General features: G+C 50.4%; 1 protein-coding gene across 1 annotated transcript in view; it reads right to left on the bottom strand.

Moving 5' to 3' along the window:
* PSD2 (pleckstrin and Sec7 domain containing 2) overlaps positions 1-17,201 on the bottom strand; it is a 64,065-nt gene extending 46,864 nt beyond the window's left edge. Inside the window, exon 1 of the mRNA XM_019662102.1 lies at positions 17,104-17,201. The gene's annotated coding sequence lies outside the window, so the exon portion shown is untranslated. The remainder of the gene's footprint in view (positions 1-17,103) is intronic.
* Positions 17,202-19,004: the final 1,803 nt, after the last annotated feature.

The following is a 19,004-nucleotide window of genomic DNA, read 5'->3' as shown; positions in this document are numbered from 1 at the left end:
AGACAGAGGGACAGACAGACTGGAGTATGCGGTTCAAAGGAGGGCTAGAAACAGAGCTGGAAGGGGTAGGTACAGAAAAGGAGGACAAAAGGGAGTACCCTGAGGGGGGAGGTGAGGAGTGGGTCCAATCAAGGACGCAGAGTCCCAGCACAGGTCAGGGCATGGCCACCCTCGGCCGAGAGACAGAGGGTGCTCTGGGCTCTGTGAACCATCTCTCCAGGAACCTGCCCCACAGACCCTCCTCCATGGTAGTAACCACTGTGAAGCCCTTCCCACTCCCCAGGACCGTAGCTCTGAAGAAGAAAGTTAACAGTATTGTACCTGGGCTAGACACGAAGAAGAACTTCCTGGCTGTGAGGCTCCTGCAGGGGAAGACTGCACCTCTCAGAGAGGTAATAAAGGGCCCTGCTCATGGGGATCTAGGGAGCCAGGAGCTGGGGGGCAGAGGGGAGGGTGAGCAGGCCCAGTCCCACAGAGAAGGGTCCTCAGGTTAGCATCAGGCCTTACCACAGGAAGCCACTTTCCTCCTCTCTCCTACCACTCCAGTCCTCCAGGGGCTGTTTACTACACCCAGCTCCTTCCCACCTCCAGACCTTTACAGGTATTCCACCCTCTGCCTGGTCAGGCCTTGATCCTGCTGTGCTCAATGAACTCCTTCTCAGTCCTCAAATCCCCATTTAAATGCTCCTTCCTCCATAAAGCTCCCTTTGACCTTCTTTCCACCCATACACACACAGTTAGGGACCCTCTTCTTAGGGAACAGAGGTTGACAGAAAAGAGGACTCGCTGACCTATGAGGGATATCTAAGCTGTGGCAGTAAATGGAGGTGCAGGATCTGAAGTAGGATTAGTCTCCTCCCTCTTCAAGTTGGGCCACAACTACAGCTGGGGTTTCAGCAACCATGGTGACACTTCTGCTATTAACTACATCTACAATGCACCAGAGTCCAGACCAAGTGCTTTCCATGTGTTAAATTTAACCCTCAAAATAATCCTGCAACCCATTTTACAGATGAGGACGCTGAGGCTCCAGAAGCATCAGCCACTTGCTTAAGGTCCCAGGAAGTCTGACCCTATGAATACTGCTGGGCAGTTGAGAAGGCACTCTGGCCTCACTCCTTCACTGTCCATCAAACCCGAGGACATCCCCACAGAGCCCAGAAACAAGGGACCACTCTGTTGCAGGTACTCAGGATCTTTTTTTTTTTTAAGATTTTATTGGGGAATTGGGGGAGCGGAACAGTGTTGGGGAATGGGGGAAGAGGAACAGCCAACCTGTTGTCCTTCAGTCCTAGTTGTGGAGGGCGCAGCTAGCTCAGCTCCAAGTCCAGTCGCCATCCGGCCGCCGGTCAGCAGCTCACAGCCGCTCAGCTCAAGGTGCCATGTTCAATCTTATTTGCAGGGAGGCGCAGCCCACCATCCCATGTGGGAGTGGAACCAGCAACCTTGTTGTTAGGAGCACGTGCTCTCACCAGCTGAGCCATCCTGCCACCTGTTGGCAGCTCAGCAGCAGCTCAGCTTGAGTGCAGCTCACTGGCCCATGTAGGAATTGAACTGGAGACACTGTTGCTCACAGCTTGCGCTCTTAACCAACTGAGCCACTTGGCCAGCCCCACTCAGGATCTTCTTGAAGAGCACAGAGGGAGCATGGCTTCTCTGTTGTCCTGCCCTGTACCTTCTGCCTTCTGCTACCTGCAGGCAGGGATGGCTGGCAACTGACAACCAGCAGGGGCTACGGGGGATTATGGTGGTAACAGGGTTTCATTTCCACACTCCTCGTCTTCAGGACCTCAAGTCACAGCTGGACCACCTTTCTGAGCTCCTACTTTCTCATCTACCCAGCGAAGATGGTCACAGCCCCTCCCTTGTGGGGCTAGGATGGGGATGAAAGGAGCTGATTTCTCATTGCCCACCCACCCAAAACGTGACACACAGATGCACTAACAGGCCATGGTTAGTCCAGCTGTAATGAGTGACTTACTCATTGAATGTATTATTTCTTCACTGTCCACCAAGATGAACCCTGAGCCCCCTAAGGCAAGGTCCGCCTTGTTCCCATGTATCCTCAGCACCCAACACACAGTATGGGTTAATAAATACAAGTGAAAGGAAAGAATGGAGGGAAGGGGAGGGAGGGACAGAGGGAAGGAGATACAGCTGTCTCTCTACTTAATCTGGTCCAGGCTGTCACCCAGAACCTAGTCCCTGGCCTGGATCTGCTCCCGTACTTGGCAGCTCTGAGAGCCTGTTGCATGAGCTGGCCCGGGCCAGGAGACCTGGGTTCTAGTCTGGCCTTTGCTGCTTCCTGGCTGTGTGGCCACGGGCAGCTCGAGCCTGTCCCTGAACCTCACTTTCCCATGTCAAGTGGAGCTAGCTCAAAGAACTTAAGGGGCTGTCACAAGGCCACAGGTGGGCTCTGTGTGAGAGAGTGCTTTGGGGGCCACAGACATAGGAGAGAGAGTTACTGTTATTATTCCTTGTAGCTACTTCTGCCTCTTGAAAGAGAACAGGATCAGCGTCCCCTCACCCAGCAGCCAAAATGCACTACATAACCCAGCATCCCTCCAGGAAAAGAAGAATCCGCAACTTCTCCCCATTCCTCCAAGTGAATTCCCTTTCCTCCTTCCCCACCTCCTCCCACTCACCTGAGGGTGGGTCAAAAGCCAGGTGCTGGAGACTGGGCAGAAGTAGGGGACAAAGTTCCCGGCCCACTCAGCCCCACTGCCTCCCCAGGCCCAAGCAGGCCCCCTGATCCTCCTCAGCCTAAATGGTATAGGACATCAGGGAGGAGAAGAGGCCAGAATCTTGAGACCCATCAACTGGAGGAAGGCTTTTGGGTCCAAACCTGGGCCCAGAGGAGGCTTGGCTCAGAGATAACCCGAAACACCCAATTCTCCCATCTTCCAGCTGGGAGACAGGCCCAGGGAACAGAGGCTGGGTAGGGATTCCCCAGGCCAATCCCAGAGTGCTCAATGAGCACCTACTGTGTGCCCAGTCATGTTCCAACCCCACCCTTGCCCCCTGCACCTCCAACAGAAAGGCCCCAGGCCCTGTTCAGTGTCCTCACCTGACACTTCCCACCTCAAATGTGATGTTCTAGGACCGCTCCTACACTTATACACCCCAACCATTTCTAATGGCCTCACTTTACAGGCAGAGGACCAGTGATGTCTACTCTTTCATCCACCCTCACTTGGCTAATTCTTCTCAACCCTCCAACTACTGCCTCATTTCTTTTTCCCCATTACAGCAAAGCTCCTTGGAAAAGCTGTCCATGCTCTCCAATTCTTATTCCATTCTCTCTTGAATGCACTCCAATCTGAGTCTCTCATCCCCTCACCCATGCCCACTCCACTGACACAGCTCATCAAGGTCATGAACACAGCTGCTGAGTACAGATGTACAGGTTGGACACTATACAAGTGTACCTGAGGTTCACAAGAGATGGAGAGGGAGCTGAAATCCAGCCTGCTGTCCCCTCACCATGTTGTGTGCCTGATACAGGCTACATACCGAGGGATCTCCCTTCTGTGTGCGTGCACAGCTGGGTCTACCTGCCTCTTTCTAATATTTGTATAAAGGAACTAGATAGACTGACTGTGGCCTGGTTCCCAGTGACCACCATAATGCCAAACCCAAAAGTCCATTTTTCAGGCCTCATCTTAACATAATGGCAGCATTCGATATACTCCTTCCTTCTTGAAATATTTTCTTCCCCTGACTTCCAGGACTCATTACTGCCCTGGTATTCCTCCTACCTTCTCATCCTCTTTTGCTGGTTCCTCCTCCTGACCCCAACATGCCGAAGTGCCCAGGGCCCAGTCCTCCATCTTCTCCACCTCACCCTGTCCCCTGGGGAGATCACCTTGCCTTCAAAGCCCATTTAAACCCTAAGGATTCTCAGTGTGTGATTTTCCAGCTCCAACCTTTTCCCCCTGAGGTCAGACCCACAGACCCAACTGCTGACCTAAAGTCTCCACTAGGATGTCCAAAGAACAGCTCCAACTCATCCCAACCAAAACTGACCTCCTCTTCCTCATCACAGTAAATGTTACCACCACCCTTCCCTCAGCTCCAGCCAAATGCCTGGAAGTCACCTTTGCTTCTCTTTCTCTCACACCTCACATCCAAGTAAATCCCATGGGATTTACTTTCAAAGTGTGTCCCAAATTGGCCACTTCTCATCAGCTTTGTGGCCAGCACCCTGGCTTGAGCCACCATCACCTCTCACCGGGATTATTACTGTAGCCTCCTAACTGATCCTGCTGCTTCCACCCAGCCCCACTACCCAACACAGCAGCACATTCCCAACACAGCAGCCAAAGGGACTGCATTAAATGTAAGTTAGACATCCTGTAAGCTCCAAAATCCTCCAATGCTTTCCAGGTCACTAAATGTTAAACCAAGTCTTTGCCATGATTACAAGGTCCTACATGACCTGGCCCCTGTCACCTCTCTGACCTCACTCCTCTCCAGCCACTCTGGCCTCCTCACTGTTCCTGTAACACACCAGGCACACCCCAGCCTCAGGACCTTTGCACTTGCTATTCCCTCTGCCTGGGACACTATGACTCACCTCACCCCCTTCAGCTCTCTGCTCAAATGTACCTTCCCCAACCACCCTCCCTAAAACATTACCCATCCCTCATCCCTGTCTCCCCTTTGTCTGCTTTCTTTTCCTAGAACACATGTTTGTATGCCACATTTTCTTGCTGATTCTGGTTATTGTCTGTCTCCCTACCATCACTATCATCACTAGACCATAAGCTCCAGGAAGGCAGGGAATTTGTTCTTTCACTTCTGTTTCCCTAGGGCCTACCACTTTGGCTGGCACATAGTAGGCACTCAGCAAAGCACTCAGATAAAGAACACATCAACAGATAAAGAAGAGAACTGCAGATACTAAAAAGTACTTTAAAACCAAAAAAGGGGAAGACGTGACAGCACCTAGCTGGAAGGGTGGAGACTACTTCAGCAAGGTGGTCGGGGAAGGTCTCTCTGAGCAGGCTCCCCCAGGCTGGGCACACCCCCCTCCAGGCCCACACATGCCATCATCTTCCCCCATCACGGCACACATCACACTGTGTCATTACTGTCTGGACTGGGTGCTCCATGAGGACAAGGACCCTTCTCTCTCCTCTCTGGGTCCCCAGCTCCTCCTGCGCCCAGGGTCAGCATACAGTAAGCACTCAAAAGGTGATAAAGCCAAAGAACGGATGAGTGAGGGGTCATGAGTGAAACCACACAGGGACAATGGGACTCTACCAGGGCCCAGGTAGGGAAGCCATGCAGTAAAGAGCTAAGCAGGGAGCAATAGAGACCTGGGAGGAAGGGGTGTCGTTGGAGCCTCAGGGTCTGGTTTGTACAAACCCCAACATTACCTACAACTCCTGGGTTAGCTAGGAGGGAGTGTGGGGAGGAAAGACCATTCTTACTGGACAGCCCCTGGCTGTGAGGTGATGATTCATCCATTCATTCAATAAACATTTACTGAGCACCTACTATGTGCCTGTGTGCCAGGCCCTGGCAGGGGGTGAGGGCACGGCCCCCCTCCCTCCACACCTCAAGGGGAAACATCCTTGTAGGTGGAGTTTCCTGAAACAAACAACCTATTTACTTCACCCCATTTATCACAAGGTGAAATCATATTTTAGGAATGGGTTCTACTAGTCTCCTGCCAACTACCTCCCTAGACTATGAACTCCAAAAAGGGCAGGAATTGTGTATCTTGTTCATAATGCTGGATCACCAGCATCTAGCAAGGGCCTGGAGCATAGTAGGAGCTCAACAAGTATTTACTGAATAAATGGATGAATGAATAAATGAGTGGTAGAATATGAGCAGGTCCCTGAAGAAGGTGAGGATTTGGACTTACAGCCAAGAGGAGAAGGCAAGCAGGGAGAGGGAACTGCCTGAGCAAGCATGAAGTAGGGGAAGGTCACCTGGAGGAGAGAGCACAGCCATGGGCAGGACAGAAGGGTGACCGCTGAAGCTCTGAGAGCTGCCTGTCCCACCCCTCCCCCAGCAAATGTGGCCCTGCCAACACTGGTCCAGGGCTGGTGGACAAAGCTCCACAAGGAGTGCCAGGGACTTGCAATGCCTAGAGCCAGACGGCTGTGGGCCCAAGGCAAAGCCTGGCCTAGAACTTTGTCTGAGGGCCTTTGTGGGCCTCTGGGAGCCTGTCCAGGGAAATGCCGGGAACTGACCAGGGTGCTGCTGGGTGGGCACTCCCCTGCTTCCGGGGGTCCAGCTGGCCATCCAGGCCAGAGTTAATGAGGGCTTAGGGAGAGGATCGCTAATCTTGGGGCGATAACACCACCCTATCCCTGGAAGTTGGAGCTGCTAGGATTAGAGTAGCCAGTAGATACCATCCAGATTACTGAGGCCCAGAGAGGGTAGGGTTCAGCTGGGGGGAATCAGAATTAGGGTTGAAGCTGACCCCCTCCTTCACTCCACGCGTTGGTGCCAAGAAGCCCAGCGGGAGAGAGTAGGGCAAGCCTTTTTCAAAGCGAAGGGACAGGGGACAAGTCGACTCCTGCCCAGGGAGGCGCGGCCAAGCCGGGATGGTTCCCAGGAGGGCGAGCTCCTGGCTGCGAGGAGGGGGGCCTCGCGAGGCCCAGGCGTCTCGCTGTCTCCGTCTGCTGGCCGGACTCAGAATTACCAGAGCGTCCCGTGTCACGGGGCTAAGCACAGTCCTGGGTCGTCGGTGCCAGGCAGCCCGGCTCTCTCTCTCACATGCAGAAAGGAAGTAAATAAAGGTCATATGGGTCATCTCAATGCCTCAGCACCAAGCCCAGCCGCGCCCCGAGGTCCAGCCGCAGGCCCTTAGTAACCAGCCTCCAGCGCTGGGATGCTCGCTGGTTCTGGAAGTCCTTTCCCTGGTCCAACCTGAATATTTCCTCAACTTAGCCCAGGTGTCTCCTAAGGCCATGCTCTTCCACAATACTGATGGAAAACTGAGACTCCACTGACAATCCCATGGTGACACAGGCCCCCTCTTCCTTGGATCTGAGGGGAGTGCAGGTACCTCTCCCCACCGTAGCCGGGAAGGCAGCGGTCTAACTGGCTGAGATCCGAAAGGCCACCCCGCCCAACCCCTCCAGAGCCGTTTGGAACAGTCCGTCCAGGAATGGGCTCTTTTGGGGTCAGGACGCCACCTGCTGGTATCTACAAGAATTGTACCGGCCCCACCTGGCACAAGCACTGGCTAGGTGAGACCGCTGATGACAGTAATCACAGCAGCTGACTTTTATTGAGCGTTCTGTGAGCCAGGTTCGTGCCAAATTCTTGGCATTATCTCATTTCACACATTATCTCATTTCATCCTCACAGCAACCCTATTAGGTGGACATCATTCATCCCGTTTTACCTATGAAGACACTGAAGTTAGGAAAGTTGTGACCTACTCCCAGAACATACCTCTAGTAAGTGTCAAAGCCCAGGCTCTAGTCCCTGAGTGTGTACTTTAACTTGGCTTTTCCACCTGCACTGGAGGTGGGGAGAGTGGCAGCTCAGAAATGAAGTCTATCAGGGAGAGACTTCCTACTTCCTACTTCCTGCCCCCACTTTGGGCACAAGCCAGCTCAGCTTAGCTTGCAGCTGGTATAGCAGGAGCCCTCGGTCTGTCTTGCCCCATTAGTGTCTATGTCCTCCCCTGAAAGCTTGAGAACTCCTCTAGGACAGGGACAAGAAAAATCTGTCTTCCCCCCCACCCATTCAGCACTAATCATCAAATGCCCTCTGTATGCCCCTCTCATTTGGGACTGCCACTGAGGCCACCCACCCCACACACCCTGCAGGGCCCTACTCAGCCCCTTCCTCACTTCCCAATTCAGGAAATCAAGCAGGTACACTGTAAGCGGTTGCAAGTGATAGAAACTGGCTTCGATGCAAAAGGAGGGCCTCATGTAAATGAAAAGTCCAGGAGTAGACCCAGCCATAGGCAGTACTGAATCCAGGCTCCAAAATGGGGTCTTTCTTCACATCTGCAGCCAGTAATCCTCTGTGTTGGCTTCATTTCCAGGCAAGCTCTTCAAACAAAGTGTCAAAATGGCTAAGGCAGCTCTGAGCTTATGTCTGGCTTTGAGGGCAGAAGGCTTCCCCCTCATGGCAAGAATATAAGCAAAATTCTCAGAATTCAGTCTCATTGGCCCAGCCAGTGGAATACAGTATGGCCAGCCCTGAACCAATCCTTGTGGCCTAAAGCATCACTGCCCGCCTTGGAGTGAGGAGTGGAGTGAGCTCCTGGCAATCCATATGGACTGATGGTTGGAGGGGATGTGTCCCAAAGAAAAACGGGGAACGTTATCAAGAGGAGAATGGCTGCTGCACAGCAAACAGCACTAATATCATCAACAGCCAGGAGCCCACCTTTTCTTGGCTCCAACCCATTTTTAGATTGCAGACCTCTTCCCAAATTATCATACTTTCTCCCTTCCTTCATTTATTCACTCAACAAATTTTTGCTGAGGCCCTACCTGTACCGAGCACTACTCTAGGTGAATCATACCAGTAAGCAAAAGAGAAGAAAATCTTTGCCCTCCTGAATCATTTCCAGTGGAGGTGGGAGGAGAAAAAAAAACAACAAACACAATAAATAAGTAAAATTTATAATATTATAGAAGTGATAAGTACTACAGGGGGAATCGGTGTAACATAAAGGGGATCAGGAGGGTGGACAGGTGAGGGATACTGCAACTTCAAATAGAGTGCTATTGGGCCGGCCAAGTGGTGCGATGGTTAAGAACTGGCTTGGGATGCCAGAGGGCCCCGGTTCAGATCCCACATATGAGGGCCAGTGACACTGCCCTCCACAGCTAAGATGCTGAACAACAGCTCAACCTGGAGCTGGGCTGCCGTGAGTCGCCTGCGACGGTGTAGGCTGCAGCCCCTATGGCAGTGGGTTGCCATGGGCTACTGTGTGTAGCCAGCAGCCGCAGTGAACGGCCAGCAGCCGCAGTGAGCGGCCATCCAGAAGCCGGCGACTGATCTGCCTCGCCCGGGAAGAGCGCAATGATGGTGCCAACTTGGGCCAGTGAAGCAACGTCCTCCACAACTAGACTGAAGAAAATGACAGCAACTTGTCTGTTCCCCTTCCCCAACTCCCCAGCGTTGTTCCCATCCCCCCAATTCCCCAATAAAAATCTTTTTTAAAAAATAAAAACAAATAGAGTGCTATTGGTAGATACTTTGAGAAAGTGAATTTAAGCAAAGACAAGAAAGAGGTAAGGGAATTTGTCATATCGATATCTGGGGGGAGGAGATTTCCAAGGAACAAGAACAGCCAGTACAAAGGCCCTGAGGTGAGAGTGTGCCTGGTATGGTACTGGAACAGCAAGGTGCAAAGGGAACAAGGGGAAAGTGCAGGAGATAAGGCAGAGAGCTAGTGAGGGCCAGATGATGTAGGGCCTTGTAGGCCATTGTAAGGACTTAAGCTTTGACTCTTAGTGACATGAAAAGCCACCCAAGGGGCCAGCCTAGTGATGCGTTGGTTAGGAGTTGGATTGGGATGCCAGCTGTGAGCATCAGGACCCTGGTTCGGATCCCACATTAGGGCCAGTGACGCTGTGCCCTCTACAGCTAAGATGGTGAACCACAGCTCTACCTGGAGCTGGGCTGCCGTGAGTTGCCGGCAATGGCGTAGGCTGCAGAGGGGCTGCAGTAGGCTGCCGTAAGCTACTGTGGGTGGCCAGCAGCCTGCGTGAGCTGCCAAGAGCCGCCGTGAGTGGCCGTCCAGTGGCTGGCAACCCATCTGCCTCACCCGGGAAGAGGGCAATGATAATACCAACATGGGCTAGCGAAGCAATGTCCTCCACAACTAGAATGAAGAACAAAAAGGACAGCAACTTGTCTGTTTCCCTTCCCAGATTCCCCAATGCTGTTCTCCTACCCCAATTCCCCAATAAAATCTTTTTTAAAAAAAGAAAAGAAAGAAAAGCCACCCAAGGTTTGGAGCAGAGGACTGACCTGATTCGACTTATATTTTTAAAGAATCTCTGGCTCCTGAGTTGGGGATAGATTGAAGGGGTTTGGGCTAAGCCTGGAGACCAGTTAAGATGCTACTGCAGAATCCCAGGGGAAAGTGGATGGGGACTTGCACCAGGGTGAAAACAGGTGAGAAGTGGCCAGATTCTGGGTGTATTTTGAAGGTAAAGCCAATAGGTGAATTGAAGGACCGGGTGTGGGGTTTAAGAGAAAGAAAGGAGGTAAGAGTGAAGCAAAATTTGGGGACCTGAGCAACAGGAAGGATGGAGTTGCCAGGAACTAAGGTGGAGAAGTGGGGAGAATGTGTTAGAGGCGGAAAAGTAGGTGCTCACTTTTGGACCAGTTGCGTTTGAGCTGTCAATTGGCCACCCAAGTGGAGATATCAGCTGGGCAAGCAGTCTGGGCTACAGATGTACATTTGGGAGGAGGATGAGGCTACCCAGGAGTGGGGGAATGGGTGTCAGAGGACCAAGAATGGGGACCTGAAGACCTCCCCCATTAAGAGGTGGGGAAGGAGAACGGGGAGAAATCAGAAGGGGAACTGAGAAAGAGTGTCCGGAGAGGTAGAGGAAAAGCAGGAGAACATGGGGTCCTATAGCCAAGTGAAGAAACAATGTCAGGGAGGAAAGAGATGGACTGGGTCAAGTGCTGCTGATGGATCAAGTGAGATGAGGACTGAAAATTGACACGTGGATTTAGCGACATGGAGCTCACTGGAGACCTTGACAAGAGCCATCTTAGTGGAAATGGTTGGAGACAACCTGATTAGAAAGGGATCATGAAATAGTAATTAACAAGCTTTAGAACAGCATTATTCACAGTATCCAAAAGGTGGAAACAACCTAAGTGTCCAATGATAGATAAATGGATAAACAAAATGTGGTATACACTTACAATGGAATATTATTCAGCTTTTAAAAGGAATGAAATTCTGATACATCTACAACAGGGATGAACCTTGAAAACATTATGGTAACTGATATAAACCAGACACCAATGGACAAATGTATATTTCCACTTATAAGGAATATCTAAATAGGTAAATTCATAGAAATAGAAAGTAGAATAGAGGGTATCAGAGGAGGGACGAATGGAGAGGTATTGTCTAATGGTCACAGAGTTTTTGTTTGCAATGATGAAAAATTTCTAGAAATAGATAGTGGTGATGGTTACACACACTTATAATGTACCTAATGCCACTGAATTGTACACTTAAAAATGGGTAAAATGGTAACTTTTATATTATGTATATTTTACCACAATAAAAAATAAAATTAAGTGGCCTTCAAAAAAATAATTAACAGGGCTGGCCGAGTGGCGCGATGGTTAAGAACTGGCTTGGGATGCCAGAGGGCCCCGGTTTGGATCCCACATATGAGGGCCAGTGACACTGCCCTCTACAGCTAGGATGCTGAACAACAGCTCAACCTGGAGCTGGGCTGCCGTGGGTCGCTGGAGACAGCGTAGGCTGCAGTCCCCTGCTGCAGTGGGCTGCCATAAGCTACCATGTGTAGCCGGCAGCCAGCGTGAGCGGCCAGCAGCCGCAGTGAGCGGCCGTCCAGAAGCCGGCGACTGATCTGCCTCACCCGGGAAGAGCGCAATGATGGTGCCAACTTGGGCCAGTGAAGCAACGTCCTCCACAACTAGACTGAAGAACAAAAGGACAGCAACTTGTCTGTTCCCCTTCCCCAATTCCCCTTGTCTGTTCCCCTCCCCCAATTCCCCAATAAAATCTTTAAAAAAATAATAATAAAAAAATAATAATAATTAACAAGCATTTGTTGAGCACCTACTACATGCTAGACCCTGGACCAAGATCCAGGGGCTATGATGGGCCACTGGGTGCCCACATAGCCTCAAACAAGTGCTACTCCAGGCCCGCTCTGTTCCCCTTGTTCTTCAGTCCCTGGGCAGGTAAATCTGGGGACTGACACGCAGTGCTGGTTATGTGGAGACTGCAGAGGCATATTTGATGAACGCTGTACTGAGACCATGGTGGAAAGCCACAGCTAGATCCCACAGCCAGTTCCATGGCTTTGCAGCTGGTGGAGAAATCATCATCAAGGATTACTGATAAATAGAATAAGGGCAGTGCAAAAGGAGACCTTTAGAGGCACGCCACCAAGCTCTGTCCTCAGCCCTGGACTTAGCTGATCCACAGGCTTTTTTTTTTAAGCCAATAATTTGAATGAAGACCTAGAGGCATGTACAATGTGTTTACAGAAACTGGAAGGTGGAGGGAGATGACATCAGAAGCCAAAAAGAGGCAACAGAGTGAGTGGTTAAGACCCCAATGTCTGGATCCAAACTACCTGGGTTCTAATCCCAGCTCTGTCATTTATGACTGGGTCAACTTGGGCAAGTTACTTAGCCTCTCTGTGCCTCAATTTTCTCATCTCTAAAATGGGGGTAATAGTAGCTCCCTTGTACAGTGGTTCTGAAATCTAAATAGGTTAGTCAGTGTTTGGCACATGGTAAATATATGTGAGTTTGCTACTCTCATCATTATCAGGACTGGCTGGAGGGTTAAGTCAAAACCAACAAGATAGAATTTAATGATAACAAATGGAAAGGCCAACATCCAGGTTCCAAAAAAGCAGCTGTAAAATTTCAGGGTCAGGGAGACCTAGCTGGACATCCATCCATTCATCTGTCCGTGAGAAACAGCCCAAGGTGTCCATCAAGAGGCAAATGGATCAACAACTGTTATACATCCATGCAACAGAATTCTACTTGGCAATAAAAAAGAACAAACTACCGATGAATTTCCAAAACATTATGCTGAATGAAATAAGTCAGACACATAAAGAGTAGATACTGCATGATTCTGTTTTTATGAAGTTCTAAAATGGGCCATTGTGGAAAGAAATCAGTGGGGTAGGGGGTAACTAGGAAACTTTCTGTAGTGATGGAAATATTCTTTAGCTTGATAGAAGTTAAAGTGTACATGCACCTGTCAAAACTCAACCAATGGTATACTTAAGATCTGTGCATTTCGGAGAGCTGCTCAGGAGAGCTGCTCAGACGATGAAATGCTGGAAAGATTATTTATGGGGAACTGGGACCATTTAATCTGGAGAGAAGGCTGGTGTAGGGGTGAGAAGGTATAGTCCTCTCTGCTGCCCAGTGGGGCCTTCGTGCAGCAGATAGAGGCACTGTTCTGTGCTCCCCAGGGTGAGCTAGCTCCAACAGTTGGACAGCACAAGAAGGCCAGTTTGGTCTCAATAAAAGGAGCTGTCCTACAATGGAACAGGCTGCCTTTTAAGGCAGTGAGCTCCCCATTACTTGAGGTGTGCAAGCATGATGGGAAACTGACTGTCAGGAGGGTTAAAGAAGAGATTTCTAGGCTGACCAAAAAAATGGACCAAGGGTCTGAGGTCCCTTAAAGCAACTCATAGTGAATTTTTAGCCTCCCTGACCAAAGTGTCAAAGGAACTCTGAGGGCATTTCTGACAGTGGTGGCAGAGGAGGTAGTCAGGAAGAACTTTCTGGAGACAGAAGCCAGGTCATTGTCTTTCTGACCCCTTAGTCTCCAATCTGTGGTATATATCTTACTGACTCCCTGTCCGGGGTCCTTAGCCCTTTCCAGATAAAAATAAACAGGGCCTCAGTACCTGTCTTTCTGCATGACCCTGAATGACTTCCTGCTCCTCTCTGTGCCTCAGTCTGCCCCTCTGTTCAATGGTCTCAGCTGAAACCATCTATGTTTTTTCCTCCAGGGATGGCCAAACTGCCACAGTCACACACATATGGGGGTTGGGGGGAGGGGGTGTCAGCGGGTGTTTTTGTGAGGGAGACCCAGCTTACAGTCCTCAGAGGAGACTCAGCAGAGGTGACAGGGGTCCCAGAATCAGGCCAGGGGCTCAGCCAAGTTCCCTAGATACTGGCCTAGACCTCAGCCTGAAGAGAAGATCAGAAAGGAGGCCCGATGTTACTATGGGGTGTTGTTACCAAGGTGATGAGGGCATACATCTGAGCTCATCCCAGGGCCCATGAAGCCCTCCTTCCCAGGAACCTCAAGGAGGCCTCAAGTCCAAGCCTCCCTCCCAGGCTGTGCTGGCCCTGCCTAAGATATGAGGGTGCTCTGATGAGGCAAGTAGTGGGGGTGAAGTAAGGTCAGGAGACATGAACAAATCTGCACTGTCCTGCAGATAAACTCATTCAGGGTGGGCCAGTGATTAGAGCATAGGAGAGGTCAGGCAGGCCTGAGCTGAATCCCTGTGCTGAGTGACCTTGGGCAAGTGGCTCTACTTCTCTGGGCTTGTGAAGATGTTGCTGTGATGATGAAATGAGATGCCACTGGATGGCGATGAGCCCACAATCTCATTTTATCCTCACACACACAAAGTCACTTGGAGGCTGAAACAAACGGCAGAGCCGGCAGACGTGGGTCCCCAGCCCTACCCGCCCCTCTGTCCACCCCGCCTTTCCTCTCCCACCCCTTACTTCCTCATCCTCTCTGCAGCTCGGTAACCTCAGCTGCCTCCACGCGGCCCTTCTCGGTACTGCAGCAGCTGGCTCGGCTCACCTAGCAGGTACGCCCTCCTTCCTCATTACACTTCCACCCCGTGTCCCTTGCTACCTTGCAAAGGTTGGGCATGGAGTCATCTCCTGATCTCAGGTGGGCAAGCCCTTGTCTCCAAACCTTCAAAGACTGGTCATCATTTTCATAGACCAGCCTCAACCCCTAGGTATGGCTCCGATCCTTCCTGCCGGTTCCAGGCAGGTGATAGGAGCCCAGGAAGCAACACTGCGCCCTCCTGGTTGGGGTGGCCATTATGGGCAGGTGGGAGGTGGGCACACCAAGTTCTTGAGTGAGATCACATAATGATCTGGGGCTTTGAGTCCAGACACAAACACTTAAGCACCAGGCCTCCATGTGCACACACACGCAGGCACACACCCATAGCACCACGCGCCAATAAGTGCACACTGTGACATCAATCAGCTGTTTTTTTGTCCCCTTCCCTCTGTCCCACGCCCTCCTCTTCCCCCTTCATCTCCACTACCTGAGGAAACCAGTGCTTAGTATAAATTGCAAATATAAACTCCTTTCCAAGGCCTAAAGCCCTAGATCACCTAGCCCGGCCTCCCCCTCAAACCACATCTCCCACCACCAGCCCCTTGCCCATTATTCACCATTTCTCCTGCAAAAATATGCAGTGCTCACTCACACTTCAGGTCCCCTGCACTTACCATTCATTCTCCCCAAAATGTTCTTCCACCGGATCCCCTTTGGCTGCTTTCTTCCATTCTTTTAAGCCTCAATTTAAATACCACCTCCTTCCACACCACCAGAGCTTCAAGACCACTGGAGCTAAGGGGCTCCTTTTCCTCCATTCTCTCAAAACATGTTTCCTGCAAAATGTATATCCTAATCATTAGAGAAATGCAAATCAGAGCTCCAATGAGACACCACCTCACACCCATTAGGATGACTACTATAAAAAAGCAACAACAGGGGCCGGCGAGTGGCTCATTGGTTAAGAATTGGCTTGGGATTGTGAGCTCTGAGCAGCAGGGCTGCCAGTTCAGATCCCACATGGGCCAGTGACGCTGCACCCTCTACAGCTAAGATGGTGAACAACAGATCGACACAGAGCTGGGTTGCCGTGAGTCGCCCGGCGACGGTATAGGCTGCAGTGGGGCTGCAGTGGGCTGCCGTAAGTGGCCGGCAGCCTATGTGAGCTTCCGTGAGCAGCTGTCCAATGGCTGGCAAGCGACTGCCTCACCCGGGAAGAGCGCAATGATAATACCAACATGGGCCAGTAAAGCGACGTCCTCCACAACTAGACTGAAGAAAAAAAGGACAGCAACTTGTCTGTCCCCCTTCCCCAATTCCCCAGTGCTCTTCCCATCCCCCAATTCCCCAATAAAATCTTTAAAAAAAAAAAAAAAGCAACAACAGAAAATAACAAATGTTAGTGAAGATTTGGAGAAATTGGAACACTTGTGCACTACTGGCAGGAATGTGAAAGGGTGCAAAATGGTGCAGCCACCATAAAAAAGAGTACGATAGTTCCTCAAAAAATTAAATTAAAAATTAGAATTACTATATGATCCAACAATTGTACTTCTGGGTATATATACAAAAGAATTGAAAGCAGGGTCTTGAAGAGATCTTTGTACACCCATGTTCATGGCATGTATATGCATACAAGGAATTATTTAGCCTTAAAAAGGCTAAATATGTATGTATAGACATACAACGGATTATTTAACCTTAAAAAGGAAGAAAATTCTGACACATGCTACAACATGGATGACCCTTGAGGGTATTATGCTAAGTGAAATCAGCCAGTCACAAAAAGACAAATACTGTGTGATTCCACTTCTATGAACTACCTAGGGTAGTCAAATTCATACAGACAAAACGTAAATTAGTAGTTGCCTGGGGCTGGGCATGGAGGGAACGGGGAGTTACTGTCTAATGGATAGAGAATTTTAGTTGTGGAAGATGAAGAGAGTCCTGGAGAGGGATAGTGGTGGTGGTTACACAACAATGTGAACTGGACACTCAAAATGGGTAAGATGGTAATTTTTATGTTATGTGTATCTCACCACAATTAAAACTATGTATGAAAACATTTGTTTGCTTGTTCAATCCTGCCTCACTCATTAAACTGTGAACTCCATAAGAGTAGGGCTCTGTCTGTGTGGTGCACCTACATGTGCTGCCAGTCACTGAGGACATGGGGAACAAGGCAGACAAGGTGCCCACCCACCTGAGGCTCACAGCCTAGAGGGAGGGGAGAAAGACACTAAACAAACAAGTAAACAAAATGATCACCTATCAAGTACTGTGTGGAAAATGAGAACAGTGAAATGTAACAGAATGGCTTCATTAGGGAGCTGTCACCTGCAGCAGTCAGGTACACCATTCCAGAGGAAGTGACCTTTATGTTAAGACCCAAGAAACAATAAAGTGTCAGTCAGAGCTACACAGGAAACAGTAAGTGCAAAGGCCCTGAGGTGAGTACCGGCCTGGTATGCTAGAGGAACAGCAGAGACAGGAAGCGGGGAAGCAGGGTAGAGGGGACAGGAGGAGGACTGGGAGAAGAGAGAGGAGATGGAGGGATTCCTGGTGGTGAAGGAGGGGGGCCTCACTGAGTCACCAACCTCCTCTTCCATGGCAGCCTCTGAATGCCTGGCTCTGCACTAAATGTTTTTTGTGGATTAGCTCAGAGAACGCTCACAACAGTCTTTGGGGAAGGTACAGTCATTATCCTGTGGTATAAAGGAGAAAATAGGGTCAGAGAGCTTGGCCAAGTTGGTGGGTCTGGGACTAAAGTCAAAGACAAACAGGGAGAGGGAGTCTTAAGTTCCCCATGCTGCCTGCTCCTCCCTTACCCCACTCAGGGACCCAGTCTGAGTTGATGCTTTCCTCCCGCTTAGCTGCAATGCCACCCCCACTCCCTCTGCTTCAAGTGCGAGGGCCTCCTATAGGTGGCTGGGTTGCTGGCTGATCACTGCCAAGGGGTTTCCATTCCTCCTTTTACTGTCGCCAAAAAAGTAAGCTAAGGAGAGAGAACCCATCCCCTCTCCCTCACCTAACTAGGAAGAAGTGCTGGAAGAGGGGAGACAGACGCCCATCTCCAGATCCACAGTAGCCTATTTCTGAGACCCATCTGCAGGCCTTGCCCTTGGAGAGCCTTATCTTAAGGGGAGGGCACCAGGAACCTCATGAAGCTTGACTGGCTGGATGGCAGCCTGGTAGTAAGTGAAGATACCCCCTGAAAGCCAGGGGAAGCAGCATCTTCAGGCCTGAGAGGCTGGCTTCCCCAGATGCCCGGCACTGACCCAAACCCTGGACTGTGGCACACCTGAAGAGAGCAGGACCCCAAGGAGGGCTGAGGCCTTCCATCAGCTGCGAAGTGTATCCCAGAAGAGGAGGCCGTTCCACCTTCACAGCTCCGCCTCCTAAAATAGAGATGGAAGGGTCTTCCACCCAGGGCCTTTACATTGCAGGACCCAGCACAAAATGAAAATGGAGAGCCCCTTGTTCAAAAAGCAAGGGAAAAGGACCTAATATTAAAGGTACAAAATATAAACTAAATATATATAAAGCTGCTTCCTTCCCATGAAGTCTATCTCTCAGTTTTTCACCATGTTTATTTATTGTTTAATGTCATTCTAAGTAAAGGAAAATTAAAAATTTAAATGAGTTGCAAGGATTTTATCGTTCATCTATAGTTTGTGCGATGCCAGTTTTAAATGCTAATATACGGGCATCTCACTCGTATGCAGAATCACCAAACTTACACAGTTTGTATTTTGTAGCTTGTGCATGCATATGTATTTCATTCTTACCAGAAAGGTGGAAAAACTGCACGAACTAACTCAACTGTTTTATTTCACTTCTTGATTTGCACATATTCCAGCAATGCTCTCTACCTTCCTCTGAAAGGAAAAGGGACTGTGGGTGGCTCCATCTTTCTCTGGGCTGTGTCTTCATGGTCAGTGTGAAGGTTTAGCTTATCCAGAGAAATCACAGGGGAGTGGCAAAGAAAGGGGGTGGGAAAACCTGAGGACTGACTAGGGGGCCCATGATGCTTCAGCCTGGCTGCTCCCCAAGGAGGAGCTATGAGAGATGAGGAGATGGAGGTGGCAGGTCACACCATGAGGCCCTGTAATTCCACTCTGACCATGCCACCCCTGCCTAGAACCTTCGGTGGCTCCCCAATGCCCTCAGAATAAAATCCACAGCCCTACCCCTGCCTCCCCTCCCACCACTGGGCATTGCCACATATTCTGCCGCAGCCACAGCCCTGCTCTCCCTGAAGCCTGGGCTTAGGACCTGCCCTTCCCTCTACCTAGAACCCCCTTTCCCAGCATGCCCCTTCTTCTGGCTAATGCAGACTCATCCTTTGGGTCCTGACATGAAAATCATTTCCTCTAAAAGCTTTCCCTCACCTCCCAGGCTGGGTCAGGAGCCTCTTCTGAACTGTCACAGACCCCATCACTGCTTGGTGACTCATCCTCTTCCCCTCACTACAGGCGAATTCCGTGGGGCAGGGCCT

Source organism: Hipposideros armiger, unplaced genomic scaffold (assembly GCF_001890085.2).
Source record: "Hipposideros armiger isolate ML-2016 unplaced genomic scaffold, ASM189008v1 scaffold_11, whole genome shotgun sequence".
NCBI classification, from domain to species: Eukaryota; Metazoa; Chordata; class Mammalia; order Chiroptera; family Hipposideridae; genus Hipposideros; species Hipposideros armiger.
Note: the sequence above shows the minus strand (reverse complement) of the source record. Positions and strands in the feature narration are given on the sequence as shown.